Source organism: Amphiura filiformis, chromosome 4 (genome assembly GCF_039555335.1).
Source record: "Amphiura filiformis chromosome 4, Afil_fr2py, whole genome shotgun sequence".
NCBI classification, from domain to species: Eukaryota; Metazoa; Echinodermata; class Ophiuroidea; order Amphilepidida; family Amphiuridae; genus Amphiura; species Amphiura filiformis.
The window spans coordinates 53,763,636-53,773,723 of record NC_092631.1 but is presented as its reverse complement, the minus strand read 5'-3'; the positions used below and the strand labels follow the sequence as shown (position 1 = coordinate 53,773,723).

Below are 10,088 nucleotides of genomic sequence, written 5' to 3'. Positions count from 1 at the left end.
AATAAACAGTAGAAAAATGAAATTTACTTAATCCAGCTGGAATAACGTGCAAAAAGCGGACGATTTTATTAATGTGCTTTAATATCAAAAGGCGTTGAAATCAGAGGTTTGAACGCTTTGTCGTGAACCAAATACACGATAGATTATTTTGAACGTAGTAAATATATAGACTCAGTCCCAGACACGGCACTGTCGATATAATGCGAAATGCGGCCTCGTATAAAAGACTTCAAAATAGACTATACAGTAGCTCACTTGTTTGAGAGATAGCCAACAAATAGCGTTCCTGGAGCACAACTAATTTGCTTGCCCGTGCAGCGCTGCGCGGCTTTTTTGCCGGCATGCCTGACTCTTTTGTGTTTTAAAGCTTTTTAATTCGGACCAAAGGCCCCGGACCAGTCCACGCTAAGGTTCGGATGGGACCAGGCTCGAGCAAAGTTAAGACAAACTGAAAAGCTTAAGTTGATTGCATGCTGGCTTTTAAGACTAAGGCCACAGTCCCGGGCCGCACTCCATCATGTCCAGTGGCCGGGCCAGCACTTGGCGAGCGACAGAAGCATATCAAAAAGTGAAACGACTTCTATTCCAGAACGGGTCTAAACTTGAATAATATAATGTCAAGTGAAGTAGGCCCCAAGGGTGAAAATAGGAGATCTTGAACCAGGAGCCACTTTGGCAAAAGACAGTGGCCCCTATTTCACAGCTTTTCACCAAGATTTGGAGGAACCAGGGGCCATTTCCAATTACCAAGCCCGGGCCACTGAATAAAAATAAAGATGTGCTGGATGAGCACTATAAATTGCTTTGAATTTTACATTTTTGGTTCACTATGCTGGGTTTTGTGAGAAAAGTGTCCCTGGTCAACTAAAATTGAGATGGAGCCAGGGGCCATTAGTTTCTGGGGGCCAAACGGCTCCCGTCTCCCACTTAATTTCACCCTTGGTATAGGCCCCCTATAGGTTACTTCTACTTTTCTAGGCCTATAGCTTTCTATCTACGGGTATAATCTTTGCCGACTTTTGTATAAATCATCACGTAGGCCCAGGGGCTATTTTAACGTGCCTCACTGTCACGTTCGTGCAATGAGATGAGATAAAAGTGTTGATGAAGTAGAGTGCGTTTCAAAAATTAAAAAAATGACATTTTTACCTGAATGTGACCGTAAGAAAGGCTCTACCATTGTCTACTATTGACATATCTACAGTACAGATTGTTAATTGTCACTGTACGAATATTTTATCTCGGCACGTACGTGACAGTGAGGCACGTTAAAATAGCCCCTGCGTAGGCCTATATTTAGATTGTTTACACTGCCGAAAAAAATATTGAGTAAAAAGGTCACAACTCAACAGTTGAGTAAAAAATTTGAGTAAAACATTACCGGTACTCAACATTGAGCTCATAGGTCACAAATCAACAATTGAGTAAAAAATTACTCAACATGAGCTCAATGTTGAGTAATTTTTTACTCAACTGTGAACTGTTGAGTTGTGACCTTTTTTTACTCAATGTTGAGTAAAATATTTTTTGCCGTGTGTATGTAAGCCTACTTAAAATGTAGGCCTATTTATTTTATTTCACACTTATTATTGCATGCCTCTGTATAATTTTGTATAAAATATAATTAATTTCTCACTGAATGAACCCGTTTTTTCATTATTTTTCTTTGAAATTTTTCCGAACTTTTTGACCCAAAAATTTTCCCAGTCTCACTGAATGACCCCCTTTAGTCCCCCCGGCCCCGGCGTGTTATATGTGCTCCAGGATCGATCTTGGTTGACAGTATCTCAAATAAGTACGTCATAGGTCATTACATGAGCCTGCGATAATAACAAAACGAGACGAAAAGACGGTCATCAAATTTTGGTTTGATTTTCACTATCTTCCGAAATGGCGTCTGCTCAGGCCAAAGAGAGTACCAGCAAAATGCTGCGGTCCATTCTCTTGCCAGAGAAACAGGGACTGCTTATGAAGCATGTTCCAGGTGAGTTAGTGTCTGGTGATTAAAATTTAGTGCATGTGCTCTTTCTCGTGTCTGTATAATATTGCACACACAGTGGATGCGAATTTGGAACCCTTATCAAATTTATAAAATAAAGAAAATGCTAGATCCAAAAGAGTAACACAAAATGCGGGATGAAAGCTCCTTTTTGAAACAGCCCAAGGCAGTCATATGGCTGATGCAGGGTTTGTTTTTTGCCGGCAAGCCAAAGACTGCCCGTTTTTGAGGCAAAGAAAGAAAAAATGGCAAAAACTCACACGTTAATATAAACTTAATAATGACAATGTTTTCCAGATTTCCTTTTACAAATTAAAGCCATATTATAACATTTGCTGAGAAGTATGCCCTCAAAAAAAATGTCAATTCAGGTTTTTACACAATTGTAATGTACTTGTATACGCGATGCCAGCAGAGTGCATTTTAATACTATGGGGGAATTGGGAAATCAGTGCCGTACTATTACGCTGACTTTCCTATTCGGCGAGGAGGACGAGTTTGTTTACAAACAGAGAGGTAGACAAAGGGTCCAGATGTCAAAACTGTTCCGCTTGTCCAAATACTCAAGTACAGGGCTGTTGCTCCAAACAGAGAGGTAGACAAAAGACCGTTCCGCTTGTCCAAACACTCAAGTATCAGAAGGATGGTCCACAATAGCGTGATATACAATTAAAAAGCTGTCACGTAGAACCTACATGGATTGAATCCATGGGTTCCTACAGTCACCCATGGAAAACAGGGTACTGAAAAGCACTACACAATGTCCATATCAGCCATGGTTGGGTTTGTTTACATTGCATTAATTCCATCAGAACAGGAAATACAGATTCCAAACAGATAAAACTTACCTAATATCAGTTTTAGTTGCCCTTAAGGGGTGGGGTATGAACGTTTGGACAGTATTTATTGTGGGACATTAGAGCACATCAGACATATCGAATTGCATTCTGAATACGAAGAATGTCATTCTGATATCAAATAATTTTGATTTTTTGAAATTCGCAATTTAATACACATTTTATGGCAAATCATTAAAAATTGATATTTTTGATATTTAACAGTACTTGAAGTAAACTTTATAAATCTGATGATTTATACTTAAAGTGTATGTAGGTGGGATGAAAAGCCGGCCTTGAGGGGTCGAAATAGCGATAGCCCGATAGCCATGGCTATTAGGTTTTCTGTCGGGCTATTGGGTTTTATCTCCATGTAGCCCGTCGGGCTACAGGGGTTTTCATCTTGCGCAGAAAAATGAAAACATGTGAAAGAAAAATAAAAGCTTGATCTCCAATATTTACGGCCTGTCCAGAAATTATGTAACATAAAATGCAATGTAACGACATTTGTTGAAGTGAAGTCACCGTAGCAGTGTAACATAATTTAAAAATAGAAATAAAATACACTCCGCCGGCATAATTACACAGATTGCGATATTGTCTAGAACCACTGCTGCTAAGTTATTGCAGTGCTGAATGATGACACGTACATGAGTTGGAAAATTTTCTAATTCTAGGGATCGGAAAGAAATGCTTTGTGGGTGGTGTGTAGAGATATGACATCGGTGAAATACGACACAATGATCGGCCGTAGAAGAAAAAAAATGACAAAAAGTTGCCCTTGAATTATGTTTTATAGTCATCATACTCCAGTAATTCAATAAATATCGTAATATTTGGCCTAAACTTGAACTCATTTGCAATGAAATGTCATTTTTTATTGAGAAATGCATGGGTTCCATGTGGTGCCAATGGTGTTGAATTCTGCACTTTGCGAAGTTTACTGCATTTTGTGGAATTCGCGAACTTTTATGGCATAAAGAACACTTTTATAGTAAGTAAACTGCTTGGGAACTTTCTTAAAAAGCGAGATAGTTGGTTACAGGCGAGAATCGTGGCGTGAGAAGCGAGATCACATTTTTTGCCGGGCTTTAACTATTTATTATACCGGTACCATGAATCTATACTGGTAACACATCATTGTAACCAAAATCACAAAATCTGATACCAATTAATTCAAACGGTACATTCAATACTTGACAGCATGGCTCGAAAAAGTGGGGAATTTGGGAAGCTCATTCCCAGGAAATGTTGGTGTTTGGAGGGAAATTCTGGTATTTGGAGGGAAATTGTGTCTTTATTGTATATAAAAACATGCTATAAATTGTGGGAAAGTTAGCTTGCTTCCGGGAAATTAACATTTTTTCGAGGCCTGCTTGACAGATTCGAGATTAAGAACCCTTCATTTTAGGATTTGAGCGCATATTTTTAAAATTCAGGGGGTTCAGGGGTTCTGAGAAAAACCTAGTGCTACCCCTGATTATGGGGGTAAGGGTTACTCACTAATAACTGAATATTTGAACAAGCGATTGGTTTGAATTGTGCAAAAACAATGTCTTTTTTCAGGGCTATTGAATTTCCTTCAGGGCTATCAGAAAAAATGGCTCTAGAGATAGCCCGGATGGCTATCAGGAAATGGTCCTTATTTCTACCCCTACCGACGATCAATTGAAAATTTTGACCTTTCAGTATTGAAGATATGGATTTTTTTCCCAAAACACCAAAAAAAATTAGGTCTTTTTGGGAAAAAATCCATATCTTCAATATGAAAGGTCAAAATTTTCAATTGACCGTCGACTTTTCCTCCTGCTACATACACTTTAAGAATATATCATTAGATTTATATAATTTACTTGAGGACTGTTAATGTTATATATCGAAAATTTGAAAAATATCAAATTTTTATAATTTGTCATAAAATTTGTATTATATTGTGATTTTCAAAAATGAAAATTATTTGATATCAGAAAGACATGCTTCAGTATTCAGAATGCAATTCGATAGGTCTGAGGTGCTCTCATGTCCCACAAAAAAATACTGTCGAAAGCATAATAAGCGCTCATTTTAGATCCCTTAATAACTCCAAATTGACAAGATATTAAATTCTATTTGCTCATTTTCATACCAAAATCAAGGAAAACATGGGTTTGTTATTACAAAATAACAGGAAAATCATTCAGTTCATCTCTGGTCAATTGCAGCAGGCCACTTGAGATAATCAATATGACTACTTGAATTGCGTTAAGTACTCAGTAATTTTCTACTCATTGTAAGACTGACACTAATGACAGTGTTGTAAACTTGATTGCATAACATTAAGATTGCCAACTGATATTCTTTGTATTTGAATTGTCAAATTTATTTATGGATTAGTTAACTGTCAAATGAAGTAAACAGTTTAATGTCAACAAAACATGCTTCTGCAGATTGCAGAACTCTATGCCTGTGTGTGTGTGTCTGAGGGCCGATGACACACATTCGATGGGTGAACGTAGAACCATGTGCTTCTATTGTCCAATTTGCCATCAAGATTTCATATGGAAACAGTTCAGACCCAGAACAGGATCATGTCGGAAATTAATATTTTGTTCTGGGTCTGATTATTCGGACTAATGTCGCTCGTGGAGTAGACTACTCCGTAGTCCACTTGCCCATTGTCATGATTGTGCATACTCTGGATATTGCATTTAAGCTTAAAACTCCGATTTAATTAATTTGTGCACAATTGATAAGATTTTCACAACTGATCATCTTTTCAGTCACTGTACTCCTGTATGAGTGTATGTTAGCTTCCCAAGTGGACTACTGACTTTGGATTGCGGTTAACATTTTTAATATGGGACTCTATGGAGAGTTAGGCCAATTTCTGGCATTATTATGTTTTGATGGATCCAAGTTGTGATAATATTGGATCCAAAACATAATATTGTAATGATAAAATTGGATGCTTTACGCCCAATATTTATTGGTCTCGCTATGAGTTTTAAAATATTGGACTCGACTACGTCTCGTCCAATATTTTTAAACTCATAGCTCGACCAATAAATATGGGCTCAACCGATCCAATTTGATATCAAAATTGGTCATGATGTAATGCATCTTTAAGGCCAGAGTAATGGAAGACACATTCGTCCACGACCGAATTTGAGATTTTTTGATATTTATCAACACTAAGATGTATTCTTTCACTTGAAACTGATAAAATACAACTTGCTAATATTTATTCGTATTTTTGCTTGATTTATTTCATTCTTTTCAACTCTAAAAAGTCACATGGCTCAAGACAACTTAGTAAATTGGCGGGAAATAATGAGTCAGAAATGCGCGAATGCGAAATATTGTGATTACTGCTGGCGCGATTCGCGTCAGCGTGATCTTGGTATAACTCTGCGCGTATGTCCAACGCATGATCAAAGGCGCATTCGGTATGTTGTTAACGCCAGAAAATGTGGTGTAAACAAAACAAAAATTTGCAGTCAAAATGCCACTTAGATTTTTTAATTATTTTGAATTTTGGCGCACTGAAAGCAGAGATTATAGATTCATTTGTGCAAAAAGATGCATATTTAGACCATGCACCAGATACAGCTTTTACAAGTGTGAAAGTCTTACCGTTTTAAAATTTAAGGACGTTTTGTGCATAATTTTTTTACTAAAACGTCGATTTCTCAGAGTTCACTTTTGACAAATTGCGCGATTTTTGTGACAAGATAACTCGAAAAATATGCAAGCAAAGGGTGGTCGCATGTCATAAGTTGGGAACAATTTCCATTACATGGTCAAAAATGACAAAAAATTTATTATTTAATATGTTGTATATATTGACAACCTCTAATAATTAACACCATTTTAAACCTTAACACATGCTTAATTTTTGAGATAATGCTTTATTACTAATTAATTAATACACTGGCGTCTATGTAAATCTCAATTTTCAAATGCGTTTTTCTCAAATCGGACCTCAATTACAAAAATGACTGTAAATTTTTTATTTTATGCAAGAATGTCATTAGATTTGGAGGATATGTTCTCAATACATTAACGCTTCAAATGAACTATTTAAAATAATTGTATGCGTATGTTAATTACATTGTGAAGGTCAATGACCTTTTTACGAGTAATTAGCGAGATGGTTATTCTATTATTGAGGAAATGAATATCAAGAAGAGAAATGTACATTATCATATTGCTAAAAATACTGAAATTCAACTAAGATTTCATTAAAAATGAAAAAAAAAATGGAACATATAACCCTTTAAGGTGGTACTACACACCTTGATAAATTTGTGACTATTTTTGCATTTTTCTCAAAAAATAATAACACACTGGTAACAAAAGTTATGTATATTATAGGGGTAAGGAATCCAGTTACTACACTGGAATTTCAGTGACCAGACAAGCAGTACGTTATTTATGATAAGAAAAGTGGTACCGCTAGAATGTACCTCATTTCTTAACATATATAATGAACCCCTTGTCTTTAATCATTGAAATTTCAGTGAAGTAATTAGATTCCTTACCCCTATAATATACATATAACTTTTGTTACCAGTGTGTAGTTACTTTTTGAGAAAAATGCAAAATTAGTCACAAAATTGATCAGGTGGTGTAGTACCACCTTAAGTAGTCAGTAATTGTTTAAATTGTACAAATTCAACATTCAAAGCTGTCAATACATCATACCCTCAAAAAAAAAAAAAAAGTAACCAGTAGTTTTGACATGCTGACATGTGAATTTTCACATAGGCCCTATTGCACACTACGCATCCGCCTGCTCCACATCCGCCTGCTCCTCCACCCCTGGCATTTTTCATTTCAACTGATGTGATTTTTTTACTGAATAATGTATGATTACATGCTTCAGTAGACTGAAAGAGTATAATATTAGGCTTAAAATGAGGTATCAACCAATGCTGTAGGATATGGGGTTATGGAAAGCCAATCAAATTTGCATCACAATTTTCAGAAAAGTGTAATCCCTCCACCCTTTTAGCATACCCAACTTATGACATGCGACCGGGTATATTTTTTGCACTATCGTTTAGAGTACATCAAAGTTTAGGGAAGGTTTTTCATTTTTTCAAAATATTTGTTTTAAACAAAAAATATACACCATGTGCAATTTTTAGCTTAATAGAGTGACAAAATGGCTTTTTTCACATGTTTTTTCAATATTTCGAAAAAGGGACCAATTTCAAAAAATAAAAAACCTTCCCTAAGTTCATGTCTCTTCTTCATGAAAAGCTAACTGAATTTTTTTTACTCGAATGGATTTTTTTCTAAGTTGTCACAAAAAAATTGTGGTAAAAAAGTGAATTTTTGTGATTTTTCAAAAACTCCAGATAATTAAACAAATCTTACGTAACGATGGGATTCATAGATTCATTCAATTTCCAAAAATGTATAGTTTTATATACTTTGGATATACAATTCAGAAATAATGAAGCTCGAAAAGGTCCATGTTCTCTCCCATTACTCTGCCCTTAAATGAATCTGGCTTGTTTTTGGTCGCCCAGATCTCGTTATTGTTTAAATCCTCCCGACACGTACCATTACCATTAACTATACATGGTACACATCTATCTTTGAATGCGGCGCTTTTGTGCTGGCGCTTGAAAGTTGGTGGATGAGGTGGATGAACGTACGCATCTAGCGTGTATTGTACCACCATGCTATACTCAGAAAATGGTACATACTTACAATCCACATACAAACTAGGAAAGCATACTTTCAATGTACAGCTGGTTTTTTTCACAACAAATGACTTAATCACCAATGTCTTCTGTGGCCAAACTTGATTATTTAAAGTCCTACTGCATTATAGTCCACTTAAAATATCAATTTGGTTGAAATTTGTTGCCAAAAACTGTGTTTAAATGTGTTTATTCCACCACATAAATTCTTGTGATCAAAATTCCCACCATTAGAATGTGCTATCTCCAGCATGTAGCCCTTTACACATAGCATGTAACCTCATCTCTGCTTATAGAAGCTGTTTATACAGGCATGTGTATACAGCATGGTTACAGATAGGAGCACATTCAGGCTTGGTTAATGTCTATCTTGTTAAGATATGTTTGGTAAATTGGCCAATTAGGTCAAGACATGTCCAATGATGCCAACGCCGCGCCTTAGGCGCACAATTGGGCTACTTGGCGATCACTTGCCGCTACTCAAAAAAGCTTGCCGCTACTTGTCTAAAATTGGGCTACTTTTGCCAGTCTCAGGCTGCGGCACTAAATTGATGTATTTTCCTTTCAATTTAGCCGATTTATAAAGGTTTTGAGTCTTTGAAGCTCCAAATTGAAACTACAATGGGTTTTGTGACCATTTATTGATCGGTCAGTAACTTCCCAGTAAGTACCGGAAGTTTCAAAGTCAAGTTCTTTTCCGCCCAATTGGGTGTTTTGCGTTCTAAATTCGGGTAAATCCGCCCAAATATCCGGTATTGGGCGCTTTTTGGAAGCTTAAAAATTGGGCTACTTGAGAATCCTTTACGCATGACCTGGCGAGTCAATGCGCGCGCGCCTTGACGCTGAAAAGTTTTGGCAACACTGGACATGTCATCAATTTAACCTTGGCATGAGAAAGAGTTGCCACTCATGCTTAAAATCCACCACATTATGGTGGATTAAAGAATAGCTTAATCTATTATGTACAGCTGTGTGTGGTCAAAAGAGTATACTTCATGACTTCTAATATTATTTGCCCCAATACATGTGTCTGGCACTTAACACTTTGGCTGGAATATTTGGAAACAGGTATTTTTTTTTTAGTCCACAAAATGTAAACATGGAGACATGTACAATTACAGAATTTGACTTACTGGAAATGGGTTTTTGCTGAACAAAAGTAAGTAAACATTAGGGATCATATTTTTCAAAAATGGATTACAGGGTTTCAGTGTATTTTGAAAATGATGGGTTTGTGTGAATTTTTATAACTGGTGCAGTTATCATGTTTTGAAATATACACTCTTTGACAGCTCTCTCCGTGCCTGTTTGAATGCCTGGTTATACCATGTACCCATACACTAGGTATGGGTACAATGAGACCAGGTATACCACCATGAATGCGAGACGCTCACCCCGAAACACATTCGCCCCAAAAAGGTTCACCCAATACACAATACATACCACGACCAGTTCGCCCCAATACACGTACATACCACGACCAGTTCGCCCCAATTGACTCACTGTGTAACGTTGTGTGCATGCGACCAATGCCACTGAATCAATACGATCAAACATAAC

At 36.7% G+C, this 10,088-nt stretch overlaps 1 protein-coding gene across 3 annotated transcripts in view; it reads left to right on the top strand.

Moving 5' to 3' along the window:
• The first annotated feature begins 1,812 nt into the window (after nt 1-1,812).
• LOC140151067 (uncharacterized) overlaps nt 1,813-10,088 on the top strand; it is a 53,645-nt gene continuing 45,369 nt past the window's right edge. For all 3 annotated transcript variants that reach the window (XR_011858893.1, XM_072173266.1, XM_072173265.1), the window contains exon 1: nt 1,813-1,984. The gene's annotated coding sequence lies outside the window, so the exon portion shown is untranslated. The remainder of the gene's footprint in view (nt 1,985-10,088) is intronic.